Below are 19,559 nucleotides of genomic sequence, written 5' to 3'. Positions count from 1 at the left end.
TGCTTAGGTGGTCTGGGAGTCTAATATTATAGTCTGCCAAGGCAACATTGCCAGCCTGGTCAGATATAATTCATGACTCATGCGGAGTAGCGTGATCTCGCCTCGTTGGCAAATTCGCGTTCTTTGCTAGTTTATCCCTCCACACAAATTTTGCTGCATCATTCTGGAAAGCGTCCTTTCCTATTTTGTAACGTGCTCCGAAGAGAAAAGCAGCGTGATGTTCTTTATTTCTATCTGCGCTGTTCTCGATTCAAGCATGAAAACATGTTATGTTCACTGTCATAAGACCGATAATTGTTCGTAGCTGGTTCCGTAGACAAATCAGTTTCAAGATTACTTGTTTCTGAACTTTTGCTGCTACACATACATACGAAAAACTATCGATTCTTAGCGCCGTTCGATGATGGCAATTGCTGTGAATGCTTTTTCTTTGATAGAAAACTATTAGAGTGTCGTGCTTCATGTGTTGCTGCCTCGGCATATAAAACTCTGACCTCAATACAGAAAAAAGACTTTTCTGCAAAATAACCTTACATGAAAGTGTAGTATGCGTCCATGTCAATTTGAAGGTTAAATTCGAGCAAGAATGAAATATTGTGCTGCACAAACATTTATTTATTGGACAAGATGGTAACAATAACGATGAAGGCAGCGGACGGGTGACATCTGCGTAAATATTTGTTGAAATATCGGTCTGATTCACTGTGCGCCAGTGTAAATGAAAGTCATGTTATTGTTCGTCATACGGAATGGCTTTTGTTTTCTCATGTTTTGATGTTTGCGCTTCCTGGTTTTTCTATTGCAATAATGAAGTGAGGTTTCAGTTGCCTCGAAAAACGCTGTTGATCACTTTCCCAGCCAAATAAAAGCTCGAAAACGGTGCGCCTGTTTCATACGTAGTTTGCAAAGCTCACACGTACTGTTCCCCATGGTTTGTTCAAAGGTTTCAGCCCTTCTATTCGTATTAGTAATTATGATCTCATTGTAAGTACGGCGCCGAAGGCCTTTTCACAATAACAATTGCTAGGTTGTCTTTATGGCTCCTTATGCTAATTTATCAGCAAAAAAAAACAGTAACAAAACTTAGTGAATTTGAAAATTTGTGATGCCTATGTGGCGGAAACAGACTAACTCGAACGCATGGTTAGTGAAATCTTGTGCCGAAACGGAACACAATTCTGATGCTTCTCACCGCTATATCAAGTGACTGAACACACACATTTTCATTAAAATGTGCATCCGAAAGCTTTAGAGTTTTTTTTTGGGGGGGGGGGGACTGCATTGCAGGCGTGAATAATTTGTGAGTTTGTCCATTATTTTTCTCTTGCTTTTATAGAGGTTACCGTATGTGTTATTGCGCGGCAATGTTTAAAGTTGCAGTGAATTGTTATAAGCCGTAATTCGTACATTTGGATGTGTTTTATGTATATATATATATATATATATATATATATATATATATATATATATATATATATCGTAACGAAGGCTCATATTGTGGCGACAAGAAATTTTCCAAGAGCTCCACGAACCAGGATTCACTTTAAAGATAGGGGATACAACAAATTCAAAAAACGGGGGGAAAAGAGCACCACTTATTAGCGAACTTTGGGACAAAGTAAACTTCCTAAACGGATATATGCTTCTCAGCTACGCTGCTAAAGCTATGATGACACCGGCGGTGCTTTTGCTATCTCTGGCACTACTATTTTGAAGGGTCTTCTGAACAACCATCAGCATTTTAAACTTTGAATAATTGTCTAACAGAATAATATTTTAACCATGTGGATCAAAATTTCAGAATGTTTTTTAGAAACTAATGTTTTGAAGGTCTATTATACTTAGACAACGTGGCTGCCACATCACAGCGAATTGAATAAAAAGACAAGACAAATGCAGTCGTCCGTATACGAGGTGACTCGGTGGTTCTCTTCATTATTCATGGTTTTACTAGAGATAAAGAGCGATTTGAAAGATAAAAAAATACCTGTAGGTGGTGCTTACATGTTTAAAGAAAAAACTTCATGAAGTTGGATTTATTTTTTACAGGGTAGTTGTAACGATTATCTGTAATGATACTCTAATTGCTTAAAAAACGCCCTGTTGTAATCGTTTGCGGTCTTTTAAGTGTTGGCAAAGGAAATAAATTTCTGGTAGAAAAGGCAGTTTGTTTCATCGTTATAAACAATAATAATTTAAAGCATTTTCTCTAGAACTACGACACAATTGTGGGGGCAGCGCTTGTGTAGGGTTCCATAACTAGCGTTCTTGATGTTCATTTATATTCCACGGAGCTCGGTCGCCTTCATAGGGTAATTATTTAAACATGTCGGCCATAGCCAGCATCAAAGCACTATAACTACCGTACCACCGGAAAGAAAAATGTGGTGATATCAAGTTCAACGGTAGTTATGCAATGTCTATTGCAAACATCCCGGTTTACCAACTCAAACTTATCACAAAGTTGAAAGCGACGACGTACGCGAGCTCCATGAAATATATAGCTCACCTTAACGCAATCTATAACTCACGCACACTGGAGTGGACACACTGGAGAATGGCCACAGCCGATATTGAAAATTTGGCTTCACAGAACAGCTGGCTCAAGCTGCTACATCGGTCTGTGTGCAAAAGAAGGTATGGAGGAATATTATATGTCGAAGAAACGTTCTTTGTTCTGACAGTGTGTGAGAATTAGAAAAGAACAAACAAATCGCAATTCGATTAGGTATGTCGTCAAGTAATTGTAGCACATACATCACATCTCTTAAACACGCAAGGACGTGAATATTTAAATATTCACGTCCTTGCATGTGAATACATGAGCAAATGTATGGGTGGAGGGACCTTATTCAGGCAGAGGTAATCTGCCTTTCGTCCCTTCAACCTAGGCAATCATTGTTTTTGTCTGAATAAACAGTGAATGAATGAATGAGTGAATAAATAAATGAATGAATAAAGCTGAACAAGAACAGATTGAATACGCGCAGCAAAAAAAAAAACCGCACCAGAATATAAGAAGGTTGATGTTACCTTGGCTTTCAACAATAGGACGCAGCAGTGTGAGGTCAATTTAGAAGTGCTTTCTTGAGCCCCGCCGCGGTGGTCTAGTGGTTAAGGTAGTTGGCTGCTTACCCGCAGGTCGCGGGATCAAATCCCGGCTGAGGAAGCTGCATTTCTGATGGAGGCGGAAATGTTGTAGGCCCGTGGGCTCAGATTTGGGCGTACGTTAAAGAACCCCAGGTGGTCGAAATTTCTGGAGCCCTCCACTACGGCGTCTGTCATAATCGTATGCTGGGACGTTGAACCCCATATATCAATCAATCAAGCAAGTGTTTCCTCGAAATAGTAGTAAGTGATTCTTAAATGAAAATAAGATAAAAGTAAGCCCCGTAACTGCCTCTCAGGGGGAGCACACCTCAACAGTACACCACGAGGGATAGGGGTAAGGAGAGACTAAAAGGGTAGAATTGAAAGGAATAGAGGTAGAGAAAGGGGGAGGAGAGAGCGTGGCTCAGGGGCAGCGAGTTCCGAAAGTAAGGAGAAGATAAGAAAAATGGACACGGTCACAGAAGTCCGAGGACGGGGCACCACTCAGGGAGAGCTCCTGTGGGCGTCAGGAGATCGCATAGGGCGAGCCAGTCAACCTGAGCGGCCGTGTTGTCGGAGATCGCGGGGGCACAACCAGTCGGCACAAAATCTAGCAAGCGAGTCCTTTTTGTAGTTAAACCAGACGAATACATGTGGTAAGCTAAGTATTACCTGTATTTTAACGTCTAAAAATGGGTCACCGATTCTCACATGTCTTGTTCTTTTCTTTTCTTAAAAGAACAATTCCTTAAGTCGCATAAATTTAGCATACCATTATGACAAAGCGGCATTTTCAGTAACGGCAAAATATTATATTTTAATCTAAAAAAAAGCCTTAGCTAACCTGTGGGCACTTTGCTTAACCCTGCTAAACTCTAGGGCCGTTATGTCAAAGGAAGATAGAGATGTCCAGAATGCTTGTTTAGCCAGCTTTTTTCATCTGAAAAGTAGGGGCCAATCCAAAGCCATTAGTTCTAACTGCAAAATATAATGTAGATCATGAATGTTTCTAAAACAAACAGGATATTTAGTGGCCTAGTGAATAACCTAGAGCTTCCGACAGGTAAACAAATCCTTGAATTTGTGAAATGTTATGTACATTGTCACGTCGTCGGGACGTTCAAGACAACAGTTGGCTTGTACTTGGGCGGTACCACAAAAAAGAAATACATAAACACACTTTCATTGACAGAGCATTCACGCAGCGTTGCTTATAAATTATCACGTGTTTATACATGCTACTACTGTATCGTAAATGACGTCGTTTTATGCATTATTAAAGTAATAAACAAAAACAAAAACAAACGTTGATTCGCTCGGTGCTGCTACCATTTCGCATGGACAATATGTGGCTTTGCGGTACGTTACCCCACACTGCTACTTCACACGGTGCAACATTGGATGTTTAAATAGGCTTCAAGACGTGGACCTACTGCCCGTCGGAGCCGCTTGTCGTAAACCTCACCATTCTACTCACCGTCTTTCATGATCATCCAGCCTCCTCTTCGAATCAGCCTGATCACGCCTGTAGCTTAGGAAGCTTGCATTTACTGCAAATAATAAACGCCCTAAAGTTCTTAAGCACTGCGTGCAAGGTTTCAATAGATCATCATCTAACTAAAGTTTCGTGGACACGACGACTTTCAATAGCTTTTTTTTGTTAGCGTAAATTTAAAGCCAAACCATCAAAAGGTGAGAAGTTTTTCTGCTAAACATTGCGGCACCCTGAAAAGTAACTGCTGCTTATTTTAAAAGATAGTTTTGTTTCATACTTTACCTTGACGTGGCAACGCAGTATCAGCAGTAGAGCCTCTCGTAGAGCCTACTAGAGCCTACTAGAGCCTACTCGTAGAGCCTAATAGAACAGTAGAGCCTCTCATGTGGGCACCGCCGCTCATGCCGCTTGCGCGGCTACTCCGCACCGTGGCTTCATTGATGTCAAACAAGGGGCCGTTTGGAAAGTTTTGGCGACTCTCAAATAGCCATTCCAGACATTTTCGTACCTGACATAGTGATACCCGGTGTCAGACAGAGAGCTGCGTCAAGTCGCCAGAATGTGTGTTCGAGCCGGACGTCAAGCCTGTGTCGATGCCGGTAGGTGCTCCAAGAATAGGTTGGCTATATTATCCAAATACGATAATTCAGTAGCATATCCTGAGCTTCACACTTGCCTAGAGCTGTCTCTGTATACATATTTGTATGAGAGTAATGTGACCATCCTTAATGGCGAAAATAAGAACGAAATAGACTTTATAATGAGTGCACACTCAGGCATCGTGCAGGATGTGGAAGGGATTGACAAGATACGATGCAGTGACCATAGAATGGTACGTGCTATAATTCGCATAGACTTGAAGAATGAACGACAGAAACTGATATGCAAGAAGCCAATCAATGAGCTAGCACTGAGAGGGAAAGTACAGGAATTCAGAGTCTCGCTCCAGAACAGGTACTCGGCTCTTAGTGAGGAAACCAACCTTAGCGTAGATACAATGAATGATAATCTGACGAGTACCATTACGGAGCGTGCAGTGGAAGTTGGAGGCAGGGTAGTTAGACAGGACACTCGCAAGCTTTCCCAGGAAATGAAGAATCTCATTAGAAGCATCCAATCATGAAAGTCTCAAGTACAACAGACAAAATAGAACTGGCAGAGCTTTCAAAGCTGATTAATAGGCGTAGGGTATGCGATGTAAGAGCTATAACATGGAGAAAATTGAACACACTCTGAAAAACGGAGGAAGTGTCAAAGCAGTGAAGAGGAAACTTGGGATAGGCAAAAATCTGATGTATGCACTAAGGGGCAAAGAAGGCAAAATAACTACCAATATGGATAGGATAGTTAGAATAGCGAATGAGTTTTACAGAGATATGTACAGTAGCCGGAACAACCACGACTTTAATACCTGGGCATTCTTATCACTTCTAACTTATCTTGGGCACCCCACATCGCATACATTACTAATAATGCTAATCGCATGTTAGGCTACATACGTCGTAACTTTTCAAAAGCCCCTTCTGCACTAAAAGTTCTGTTGTACAAAACATTATACGTTCCAAACTTGAATATGCATCATCAGTGTGGGATCCTTACCACGATAACCTGGCTACTTCACTTGAGCGCGTACTGAATAACTCCGCCCCTTTTCATACTTTCTAACTACAATCGCATCGCCAGTATCAGTTAAATGAAATCCAGCCTAGGCCTTCCTTCCCTTGCCTCCCGTCAGAAAATATCTCGTTTGAGTACATTTCACAAATTATCGCATCATCCCACCCTACATAACCAATTAATCCTCAATCCTCAGTACATATCCCCTCACATCGACCATCGTCATAAGATTGGAATCGCATCCTGCAACTCCCAGTGTTTTTCTCGATCATTTATACCTCGTACATCAGTAGATTGGAACCGCCTTCCCGAAGACATCGTCACTATTACTAATAACAATATTTTCCATCAAACCTTACTCAGTATTGTATGAGCTAAACGTTACTCAAAATTGTATTATGATCACCGTCATTGCACAGCTATTATTGTATAATTACTTTACTTTTTATTTTTATGTTTGTTGCATTGTTTATTCTCATGCTGTATTTTCGCTGCTGTACATTCTGCTGTATAATATGTATTTTCTATGCTGTATATTCTTATGCTGTATTTTCCTTTTCCTTGTAAATTTTATTTCCACTCCCCTCTAAAATGCCATATGGCCCTGAGGGTAAAAAAAATGAAATGAAATAAGAACTGGCGGTAACCCAGATGACACCCCACCAGTAATGATAGAAGAAGTCAGAAAAGATTTGAAGAGCATTCAAAGAGGCAAACCTGTTGGTGAGGATCAGGTAGCATCAGATCTGCTGAAAGATGGAGGACATATTGTGTTAGAAAAACTAGCCACCCTGTTTACGAGGTGTCTCCTGATGGGAAGAGTACCAGAGTCTTGGAAGAACGCTAACATCGTCTTAATACATAAGAAAGGAGATGACAAAGGCTTGAAGAATTACAGGCCGTTCAGCTGGCTCTCTGTAGTATACAAGCTATTTACAAAGGTAATTGCTAGCAGAGTAAAGAAAACATTAGAATTCAATCAACCAAAGGAACAAACAGGATTTCGAACAGGCTACTCAACAATCGACCACATTCATACTATGAATCAGGTAATAGAAAAATGCTCAGAATATAAACAGCCACTATATACAGCCTTCATAGATTACGAAAGGCGTTTGATTCAGTAGAAATATCAGTCATCATGCAGGCACTGCGGAATCAGGGCGTCGTTGAAGTATATATAAACATCCTGGAAGAAATCTACTGGGGATCAACTGCTATCATAGTGCTCCATAAAGAAAGCAACAGAATACCAATCAAAAAGGGTGTAAGGCAGGGTGACACAATCTCGCCAAATGCTATTTACCGCGTGCTTACAAAAGGTTTTCAGAAACATGGAATGGGAGCAGTTAGGGATAAGAGTTAACGGAGAGTACCTTAGTAACCTGCGCTTCGCCGATGACGTTGCATTGCGAAGTAACTCAGGGCACGAATTGCAACTCATGATTACGGAGTTAGACAAGGAGAGCAGAAAGGTGAGTCTTAAAATTAATCTGCAGAAAACGAAAGTAATGTACAACAACCTCAGAAAAGAGCAGTGCTTCGAGGTAGGTAATTGTGCACTTCAAGTTGTAAAAGACTATGTCTACTTGGGGCAGGTAATAACCGTGGAGCCAAATCACGAGATTGAAGTAACTAGAAGACTAAGAGTGGGTTGGAGCATATTTGGCAAGCACTGTCAAATTATGACAGGTAGATTGCCACTATCTCTCGAGAGGAAAGTATATAACAGCTGTGTCTTGCCGGTACTTAGCTACGGAGCAGAAACCTGGAGACTTACAGAGAGGGTTCAGCTTAAATTGAGGACGACGCAGCGAGCAATGGAAAGAGAAATGGTAGGTGTCATCTTAAGAGACAAGAAGAGAGCAGAGTAGATTAGGGAACAAACGGGGGTTTTGGATATCATAGCTGAAATCAAGAAGAAATGGACATGGGCCGGGCATGTAGCGCGTAGACAGGATAACCGCTGGTCATTAAGGGTAACTAACTGGATTCCCAGAGAAGGCAAGCGGTTTAGGGGGAGACAGAAGGTTAGGTGGGCAGATGAGATTAAGAAGTTTGCGGGTATAAATTGGCAGCAGCAAGCACAGGACCGAGTTAACTGGCGGAACATGGGAGAGGTCTTTGTCCCGCAGTGGACGTAGTCAGGCTGATTATGATGATGAATGTGACCATCAATAAACTGACAGATTGGACGTACAGTGAGAATCGATGATATGCGAAGCACGAATGAGGAAGGTTAATATGTCACTTTAAAATCAGCACAACTTTACGAAGGAGACGTAAATTATGCCGTACATGACGTCCACGTCATAATTATCATGCTTGAACGTGTCATTTACCTTCGTTGTCCATTCATGTTAATACGTCACGTAATACAAACGTTGGGATATGTGAAGCTAGCGAATCGGCCTCGAGCGCAACATGAGCGTGGTATGTTGCCATGTTCTTACATGATACGCACGTCGTGATTATCATGTTTTAACCAGTCATATACTTTGATTTTTCATTGACGCCATGTAACACCAACTTTAGCATATGTAAAGCTAGCGAAAGGGACGCGAGTTCATCATGAGTGTGGCATGTGGTCATGATTGATATGTGGGGTTTAACGTCCCAAAACCACATATGATTATGAGAGACGCCGTAGTGGAGGGCTCCGGAAATTTTGACCACCTGGGGTTCTTTAACGTGCACCCAAATCTGAGCACACGGGCCTACAACATTTCCGCCTCCATCGGAAATGCAGCCGCCGCCGCCGGGATTTGAACCCGCGACCTGCGGGTCAGCAGCCGAGTACCTTAGCCACTAGACCACCGTGGCGGGGCGGCATGTGGTCATGTTGTTGCATGACACGCATGTGATGATTATAATGTTTCCACCAGTCACATAACTCTGTCATTCATTCACGTCCCGTACTACCAAATTTGGTGTATGTAAACTAGGGAAACAGCCGCGAGCACATAATGAGTACAGTATGGTACGCATGTCGTGATTTCCACGTTAGGGTAGGTCACTTGTGTTCGCCATGCAGTCATGTTCATACCATACCAGTTTTGCAACAGGCCATGTGAACGAAACCACCGCAAGAGCCGAAAGACCATGAAATGTTAATCATGACATTCATGTTATACATGTCCTAATTTTTATGTTAAGACAAGTCAATTAGGCTCGCCATACAGTCAAGATATGTCATCCCAATTTTGGTATCAATACGGTTATTCAAATGACCAGAGGAGTGAGAAGCACTAGGTGGATAGATAGATAGATAGATAGATAGATAGATAGATAGATAGATAGATAGATAGATAGATAGATAGATAGATAGATAGATAGATAGATAGATAGATAGATAGATAGATAGATAGATAGATAGATAGATAGATAGATAGATAGATAGATAGATAGATAGATAGATAGATAGATAGATAGATAGATAGATAGATAGATAGATAGATAGATAGATAGATAGATAGATAGATAGATACGTGCTAAATCGTCGAAGTTTGCTGAAAAATGCTTCGCATTAAAAAAAATGCAAAGCTTTCGTGGAACACGCAGCACAGCCCGAGTGAAAGCTAGAAGAGGGGCCTTTCAAAGCCTTTTCTAAACATTGGTAGGGTAAATGCTACAAGTGCTAATTTGATTGATTGATATGTGGGGTTTAACGTCCTAAAACCACTATATGATTATGAGAGACGCCGTAGTGGAGGGCTCCGGAAATTCCGACCACCTGGGGATCTTTAACGTGCACCCAAATCTGAGCATACGGGCCTACAACTTTTCCGCCTCTATCGGAAATGCAGCCGCCGCAGCCGGAATTTGAACCCGCGACCTGCGGGCCAGTAGCCGAGTACCTTAGCCACTAGACCACCACGGCGGGGCAGGTGCCAATGCTGGGCATCCGCTACGCCATAATTATAATTTTTGTGTAGTAGGCCAACATTCACTATGCTATCTTTTGTCATTCTTCGGAGAAGTTTGGCATCCGCTGCACACTTGCTAGTAATTTAGTGCATTTTTTCGGCTGTGGCTGAATACGATCAAGAATTCTGTCTCAAGTAGGTATGCGCCCCAGTTAATAGCTGATCGCGAATAAGTTGTTTAATGGGTTGGAGCATTAGACGACCCATTGGTTACGCAATTCACATTGTGTGAAGGCTGATTGTTCATTTGGTGTTTCACAATGCTTTATTGCTTATAATACCGCAATTTCTTTCCCGGCATTAGGCTGCCTAAAGCCAATTTAGAAGCAAGCAGCGCTGTTACTCAGCGGTAGAATACAGGGCTGGCACGCAGTGGACCTGAGTTCTCATCTTAATGTGTCCTTAGGGTTTTTTTTTTCTATTTAGAACTTCTTTTTGCGATACTGGTCACGTACACCACCGGTGGCGGCGGATAACTACGGCGCTGTGCGAGAACCGTGTTTTGATCTCATAACAGCTTTCGCTATAAAATGGGGCTATAATCCCCTAAGATGCTCCGCCTTTGCTGCGAAACTGCTAACCTTTTTTCTTAGGCTACAAGGCAACTTTATGAATTGTTAGCAGAGGGTGACGTTGGGCGAATGGGTGCATTGCCTAATAAAATATTTGTGGCGCAACGGATACCAGGATGAAAAAAAAGGAGACAGAATAGGGTGCCAGACTTTCAATTCGTTTATTTTCCTCAGATCACCCAAATATATATGCTTCTAGAATGCGCACAAAACCACGTGTGGGTGGCGATGATCTAGTCAATGCGCTCTAAGGCGTCTTGCTCGAACTCGTCGAAAGCAAGTTTAGGGAAGACGCCCTGCAGCTTGTTCACCCGTTCTTCTAGCTGCTTTGATTGATATGTGGGGTTTAACGTCCCAAAACCACCATATGATTATGAGAGTCGCCGTAGTGGAGGGCTCCGGAAATTTCGACCACCTGGGGTTCTTTAACGTGCACCCAAATCTGAGCACACGGGCCTACGACATTTCCGCCTCCATCGGAAATGCAGCCGCCGCAGCCGGGATTCGAACCCGCGACCTGCGGGTCAGCAGCCGAGTACCTTAGCCACTCGACCACCGCGGCGGGGCCTTCTAGCTGCTTTCTCAATGCAAGGAGACTTCTTTACCGCTGTTCAACTATTCTTGCTGCGAAAAGGTTTTCTGCAACTTCAAGCAAGTGCACGAACAGCTGGTCCGCAGAATCCGCTTATTTAGGATGGAGAAGTTGCTCCCAAAAATATCACAATATTTATTTAGGTAATGTAGACCACCAGATCCTTAGCTAACTTGCGTATTTATTTCAGCTATGTTAGTGCACTTGCGTATTTAGTTTCAGCAATGTTGGTGAAAATGGAGATTATAGTTACAGAATGAAGAGACTGAGTTTTATAGAGAAATCTTAGATGCGGTTTCTTTGTTTAAATTGCCCCTAATATAGCAATGTGCGCTGAAGTGCTAAGAAATTATTTGCTTTTTTTTTCAGAACCGAGGTTTCAGCAAGACTCGTTCAGTTTGCAGTACCTAACCGGTGCAATAGAAGTGTAAGTTCTTTAAAAGTAGTCCTCTGCGCATGCTGCAAAACATCTGTGAAATGTGAATGTTTGGGTATACCATTCACAAAAATTATATTTTATCAGTAGTATAAAGGCATTTGTTTTTTCACTATGACAGCACCCGCAAAGCATTAGTACTACTGTTTTGGCAACAAAACATCTAGGAAAGCAATTGTGCCACGGCATACGTGGTCACGCATGTGCCCATATTTACAAAGTTGCGGTCATGTCAGTGTTGAGTGCGCAAACAGCAGCTTTGCTCTGGGGGCTGCCTCCTAGTTGCGGGCTCTCATCTGGAGTGGCCAAAGGCATGCGTGCCTCACCGGAAATAAATGTCTGCACATATGGCTTCACAAGATAAGTTACTTTGGTAAGCGACGCTTTTTTTTATGTAACCCTTACACGAGGGTATCGCTAAAGACTCTCAATTACATATTCAGCTTAAGCATAATTTAAGCATCCAACCTCGTAAATGCACGTGGAAAATTTGTAGATAAATACGAATAATTTTAAATCAAAGGCGTGCACGACCTGTATTTACGGTCGGAAAGTTGCCACAAATAAATCACACAGAGGCGCCAACTGTGCAACACAGCCATGCAAGAGTCCTTTTAGCCTCACTATTCGTAGACTACTCTGTCCGTTCACTGAACGTTATACCGTCAAAGAGCTTGTTTTGCAGTAATTTAGGAGTTGATGTTGTTGGTTACGAGCGAGGATGCATGATAAATGGAAATCATAAGTAATAAAAATGTCTCCTATGGGTGAAATTTGATACCATGCCATCTGATTAGCAAGCAGGTGTTCTATACTATAGAGACACGTGAGTGCTTTACACTGATTCCCACGAAAACGCTATAACAATGCGACTTAGTAGTCGGAGTCACCTTCACGCATGAAGTATTCTGATGCAGAATCGTACCAGATGTCAAAACAAGTCAAATGAGTGGGCGGTTTGAGGCTGCCAACGCATCGCAATGTGTGCACCTGCACGCCTTCGGGTGTTTCTTTACAGATGAACAGTCAGTACGTCGCCAATAATCAAAAGAATGGGTAATTGCTTATTGGGCACTTAGCAAGAGTAGATTGAGTACACATACAGGGATAGTTTTGAGCAGCCCATATCCAGTCCTTATGGCGTGGTGAAGGTGGTGCGCCCGGGGTGTTATTGATCGCGTTCAAGGAGAGGCGCAAACGTCCTCAACGTCTTTCAATAACTCGATGAGTCAAGTATCCACAGTCCAATTAACGGACCCTTGGGTCTTTTTTTTTTCAGCATGGTTGACATTAAAAACATAGGAGGATATAGGCAGAACCCTATACGACCAGATATGGGCAGGTGACCAGAAGTGGGCAGATTAATTCACTCTATGCGTGCCCAATCGCAAAGAGTGAATTTCTTCCCTTTCGGTAAACTCCTCAAGGACTTCATTACACGAAAACGTGTCTCACGCGCGTCATATCTTTGTTTCTTTTTTTTCCTTCTTTTTTCTTCCTTCCTTTCTTTCTTCCTTCCTTCCTATCTTCCTTTCCTTCTGTCATTCATTTTTTTCTTTTTTTCTGTCTGTCTGTCTTTCTTTTTTTTTTTGCTTCTCAATTTCCTTTCTCCTAACAGCTCTCCACAATTTCTTATTTACCAACTCCTTGCTCCACGTGGATGCGGCCGTGTATTGTGACCGGCGCTTTCCATTTGAGCTTGAGCTATATCGGTTGTTTTTCAGAAGTTCGCTGAAGCAGACGACTAAATTGAACCCTCATGGATTTCATAACCGCAAATGTCACCCGGTAACATGAGTAATGTCCTAAAACTGTACTCGAAAAATAGCGTTCGTATAGGCGCTCACTTTTGAAAAGGAGAATTTCTTATTACTTGAAGGCATTTAGGCGTCAACGCACAAATAGGCAGTTATATTTATATGTGTAGTATATAAGCTATTCACACACGTGATTGCTAAGAGAATTAAGACAACATTGGAATTCAATCAACCAAAGGCACCAGCAGGATTTCGAACAGGCTTCTCAATAATCGACCGCATTCTTACTATCAATCAAATATTAAAAAAATGCTCAGAATATAGCCAACCACTATAAATAGCCTTCATACATTACGAGAAGGCGTTTGATTCGGTAGAAATATCAGCAGTCATGCAGACACTGCAGAATCAGGGTGTCGACGAAGCACATATAAACATCCTAGAAGAAATCTACAGGAGATCAACTGCTACCATAGTGCTTCATAAAGAAAGCAACAGAATACTAATCAAAAAGGGTGTAAGGCAGGGGGACACAGTCTACCCAATGCTCTTTAGCGTGCGCTTACAGCTAGAGGTTTTCAGGGGCCTAGAATGGGAACAGTTAGGCATAAGAGCTAATGAAGAGTACTTCAGTAACCTGCGCTTTGCCGATGACATTGCATTGCTAAGTAACTCAGGGCACGAATTGCAACTCATGATTACGGAGTTACACAAGGACCGCAGAAAAGTAGGCCTTAAACTTAATCTGAAGAAAACGAAATTAATTTACAACAACCTCGGAAGAGAGCAGCGCTTCGAGATAGCTAATAGTGCACTTCAATATGTAAAAGACTATGTCTATTTAGGGCAGGTTGTAACCGCGAAGCTGAACCACGAGATTGAAGTAACTAGCAGAGTAATGGGGTGCAGCACATTTGGCAAGCATTCTCAAATCATGACAGGTAGATTGCCACTATCCCTCAAAAGGAAGGTATATAACAGCTGCATGTTGCCGGTACTTAGCTACGCGGCAGAAACCTGGAGAATTACAAAGAGGGTTCAGCTTATATTGAGGACGACGCAGTGAGCAATGGAAAAGGTAAAATGGTAAGTGCAACCTTAAGAGACAAGAAGAGAGCAGAGTGCATCAGGGAACAAACCGGGGTGAAGGATACCATAGTTCAAATCAAGAAGAAGATCTGGACATGGGCGCGCAATGTAGCACGTAGAGAAGATAACCGCTGGTCACTAAGGGTAACTAGCTAGATTCCAAGAGACGGCAAGCGCGTTAGGGGGCGACAGAAGGTTAGGTGGGCAGATGAGATTAAGAAGTTTGCGGGTATAAATGGGCAGCAGCAAGCACCGGACCGAGTTGACTGGCTTAACATGGGAAAGGCCTTTGTCCTGCAGTGGACGTAGGCTGATGATGATGATGATGATGATGATAATTCACTACAACTTCCAATTCTTGGTAATCTATAAAAATGGGCTGATAGAAACACAAACAACAAATAGTATTTGCCTAAGCACTCTCTAGTTATCAAATTTTTAAGCAACCATACATCTCGGAAGGAACATAACCGCAGTCATTTTTGTGAAATTGTTGGGCACATTTTATCCGTTCAAATGCGTCTTTGTTGGGAAACGAGATGTCACAAATGACTTGAGGCCAGTTACATATACGGTTAAACAAAGGCACTTTTAGACTAGGAAGTGCGAAGAAAATCTGCATGTCTGTTACGCTGTGCACATCCCTTCAAACCCCACAACAGCGGCGAAGTGTTGCCGCCTGTAGTTAGTCCAGCTTGCACGTGCGCAGACCTAGATGGGGCTGTACATATGCATGACTATATTTTCCGCAACATCAGACTCTTTAGATATCACAAGTGTTCGTCTTCCAACTGATTTTTTCCCTACAAGTGAAAGTATTTCACTGTTTAACCACCACCACCACCACCACCACCACCACCACCCACCCTCAGCATTCTTACGCACGGTGTTCAGGAGTAGGCCGGCGTAGAGTTAGCAAGCACACTGCTAAATGAAGGAAAAGAACTCGATTCGCACATTAGACCTCGTACTTTGTGCTGCGCATGCCGGTGTCACGAGTTGCGCTGCCAGACACTCGGAGAAATTGAACGGAAATTATACTCAGGAATGTGATAGCAGGATTGCGCTTTCTTGTAGTTCAACTACTAGAGCATCGTGCTCGTAATTCCAAGGTTGTAGGTTTGGATTCCACCGAGAGAAACGTGCTTTATCGCCCACTTTTCTTGGAGTTTCACTTTTATACACGATAACGCTACTGCACTTCAAAACAGCCAATATAACCCTTACGCTTTCTTTAGGGAAATGGTGTGATAATGTTATATGGCCGTGTCTGGCAAAGAAGCAAAACTTTCAACAAAAGCCTTGTATTTTCTTTCGAACGTACAGCGAACACCTTTGCGGACGTTGAAGCTATGTTTACGTTTTCTTCTTGCATGAAAATCTGTCTATTATTGGTGTGGAGAAACTGGGTAAAAGTGGATGATGTGTGAATGTTGTCCAATGCATTCACAAATGTTAGAAATACTGCTTAGTGGTCTAATGTATTCAGAGATCCAGAGATGCTTGTATCTTCGCTGAATGTAATGGCTCTGACAACCATCTGTTACCAGTTTGTCTCTCACTTATAAAAATTAAATATTCATAGCAATAATCAATCCAGACGCGAGTTCTTTCTGCAACACCAGAGGTAAATCTATCTATTCTTGAGTAATGGATTCTCCGGCTAACAGATTTTCATATCTCAGTCTGATTGTTATTTTTAGGTAGTTGGTGCAACACACCAAAACCACAAGCTTTTTTCACATGACAGTGATATTGCGCCAAGACTAGAACAGTTGCGCTCTAGAGCAGTTGAGCAGTTGAGCTATTGCGCCAAGACTAGAGCGCCAAGACTAGAGCCCAAAATCAACTTTTAGAGCGGCGGCTTGCCGCTGCGATGCAAATAGCCAAAGCACAAAAACATTCACTCGTGACTGAGTGTAAGGCCAAGGTTGCTTACTGGGGAAGCGATGAAGTGGAGAGCACATGCATGAGATATTGAGCCGGCATGCGTGCCAGAAAGAACCAGCTTTTAGATGACATGTGTTCCAACGAGATGATGGTGCAGAGGAACCACTGCTTTTCTTTTTGTTGTTTCCGGTGGTGTTTTCGTCAAAGTAGACAATTCTCTTCTACTAATCAAATTATTTTTTGCATTTTTATGAAACTGAGGCCCCAATATGCACACATTGTGCTCACATATGCACACAATATGCACACAAAAAATTACCCACAAGAGGAGTAAACATTTTGTCATGTAGTGCATCCCCTTTTTTTCTTTCTTTTTATACTACGTGCCAATCAACGTAAAAATTTACTTTCAGGCTAACTTATTTTTGAACGTTGAAAAGGTAGCAGTTGTTTACCCCACTCAGCTTTCCAGCACGTGTTGTCACAGCAAATTTTTACTGTATTTGCAATGCTTTGGTGGTGATTGCGGGTAGTTATCTCTGGTGGTAAAAAAAAAAATGACGGATGCCGTCACACCATGAGCAAACAAACTTATTCTACATCACAAGACACAGAAACTATAATGACACATGTAAAAATAGACGTAATTACACAAACACGCATACGACCAATACAGAATAGAGATGCGAAACAGCTCATTTCAATGAGCGGCTTAGAACAGCTCCGCTCACTTGTGTTTACCGGCTCAATTCAACGGCTCATCAAAAAATTGGCTGCATGGTAATTTGCAAATGTCGTGGAAAGACGATAGTCTTGCGTGTGGAGAGAGTGAACAACGCATTTATTTGATGATCTGCGCAAGAAAATTGGCGAATGGTATTCTGGAGGCACTGCGTTAGAGTGTCTCGAGCGTGCAGTGAAGGCGAACGAGTGCATCAAGTCACGTCACACATCAGACATGAGCGCCATCTGGCAGTTTTCGAGAAAAACGAAGCGCGTGGCTCTGAGACGGGTGTGCAGGCTCGTCTCAGAGGGGAGTAGGCGTAGAACGCAAGGCGACGGGTAGGTGCCACCACCGTCTCGTCTTAGCAAAGCGTTGGAAAGACACGCATTTTCGTGCAGGCGTTGCATGGTCAGCGCAGCGTGACAAACACTACGGTCCTTAAAATTACTTATGTATGCCTTTTCCAGTAAAATACGCACATGCAGAGTATATGCGTGTTGTTATGGTGCCCTAGACAAGCGCAATAATTGCTTTTTATTTTACAATTGCACAAATATGAATGCTGAAGCTTCAACAACATTGGTGCGTGCTGCGGAAGGGGTCGGCCGTTTTAAGTACCCGTTGCCATTAAGATTGGACAAACAGACAATTGTACAGACAGACAGACAGACAGACAGACAGACATACAGACAGACAGACAGACAGACAGACAGACAGACAGACAGACAGACAGACAGACAGACAGACAGACAGACAGACAGACAGACAGACAGACAGACAGACAGACAGACCAGAATTTTTCCGTCGAAGGTCCCGAAGAAAGACTATCGCTTTTTAAAAAACGGTGAGCTGCAGTTTAACTGCTCTTCTTGCGTTCTCTATGGAGGAAGAAAAAATACTGGGAGTGAGAGAAGGAAAAAGAGAGGCTGCCCTCTGTATTATTCCTCGTTGAATTTCAAACACATTTAATGACGATGGTCTTTGTTGGAATATTAAACGTAGAAATCGTGGTCTCACTTTATGTCTCTTTGTCTCTAATACGATTCAGCCACCCGGCCAAAGATTAAGCACTTTCTGATCACTCAGCCATTTTCAACTGGGGGCAGCGTTCATTCTTGTGAACATTGTCGGTGAAAAAGCAAATACTAGGCATATCTGAGGCGCAGCACCAATGCGTATTAGTCTGTGTGTTTCTTTACTAAAAAAAACATAGATACGCAATTCTGAACATTTTAGTGTTTCTTAAGCCGCACTGAAACTGTGATGCCATTCACGAATTAAATCCGATTGAAGACTACTTTGTTTTGACGACATTTTCAGGGAAGCACGCAGATATCCAACCATTTTTGGTTGCATATCTGCGTGCAATCATATGCAACCATATACAACCATATGCAACCATATGCAACCATATGCAACCATATGCAACCAGGTTGATATGCAACCATATGCAACCAGGTTGATGCACAAATGATGCAGTACAATTTACATATTGATGGAATTATTTACATATAATTTTACAGACCACAAGAGTTGCCCTGTTTATTACTTATATGGCCTGCACATCAGGACAACGTTTCCTTTGAGTATAATAGCTTTGTGGTCCGTGCTTCCCACTCGGTGTCCGGACGACACTGACGTCTTCCTTTGGCCTAACGGGTCCTCAGCTCAAGGTCCACTTGTTCAAAAGCGCGTGCTGTTTCGGCTGCGCGAGCCCTCATCACTGTCGCCACCTTGGTTCCGGCCTGTGCATTTTGCCAGCACTGGCATCTCGCTTTTGGCTCGAGAGCTCTCTCGCAAGTCTTGACTCTAAGCCCGCGCTGTGGCTGCATTGCGAGCCCTCAACGTCGATGCAATGGCTTATTCAGTGGTCATGGTGGGAGATGAGTGGCAGCGTCAAAGCGCACTGAGTGCTGTCCAGGAAAAAAATGGCCCCATATCTGCATGTTTCACTGCAAATGTTCTCGAAAGACGATAGGCTTGCGTGTGAAGAGAGTGAACAAAACATTTATTTGATGTTCTGCGCGAGAGAATTGGTGAATTGTACTCTGGAGGCGCTGCGTTAGAAAATCTAGATTCCTGCAGCGAAGGCGAACGAGCGCATCGAGGCACGTTAGACACGAGCGCTATCTGGCAGTTATCTTTGAAAACAAAGGAAGGCGAGTGCACCTGCCTCAGAGGCGATAAAGAGTAGAACGCAAAGCGATGGACAGGTGCCACCACCGTGTAATTTTAGCAAAGCGTTGGAAACGCTTGCCTTTTTGAGCATCACGTTGCATTGTCAGCGCCGCGTGATAAGCGCTATGGTCCTTATAATTACTTATGTGTGCCTTCTCTGGTACAATGACACATATGCAAAATATTGACGTGT

The 19,559-nt window shown here is 42.6% G+C and overlaps 1 long non-coding RNA gene across 1 annotated transcript in view; it reads left to right on the top strand.

Moving 5' to 3' along the window:
* The first annotated feature begins 903 nt into the window (after positions 1 to 903).
* The window catches only part of LOC142803360 (uncharacterized), a 30,959-nt gene continuing 12,303 nt past the window's right edge, over positions 904 to 19,559 (top strand). The window contains exons 1-2 of the long non-coding RNA XR_012894073.1: positions 904 to 984; positions 11,662 to 11,719. This is a non-coding gene — a long non-coding RNA (uncharacterized LOC142803360). The remainder of the gene's footprint in view (positions 985 to 11,661; positions 11,720 to 19,559) is intronic.

This window comes from Rhipicephalus microplus, chromosome 3 (genome assembly GCF_043290135.1).
Source record: "Rhipicephalus microplus isolate Deutch F79 chromosome 3, USDA_Rmic, whole genome shotgun sequence".
Lineage (NCBI taxonomy): Eukaryota > Metazoa > Arthropoda > Arachnida > Ixodida > Ixodidae > Rhipicephalus > Rhipicephalus microplus.
The sequence above is the reverse complement of the archived record's forward strand: the minus strand, read 5'-3'. Positions and strand labels throughout refer to the sequence as shown.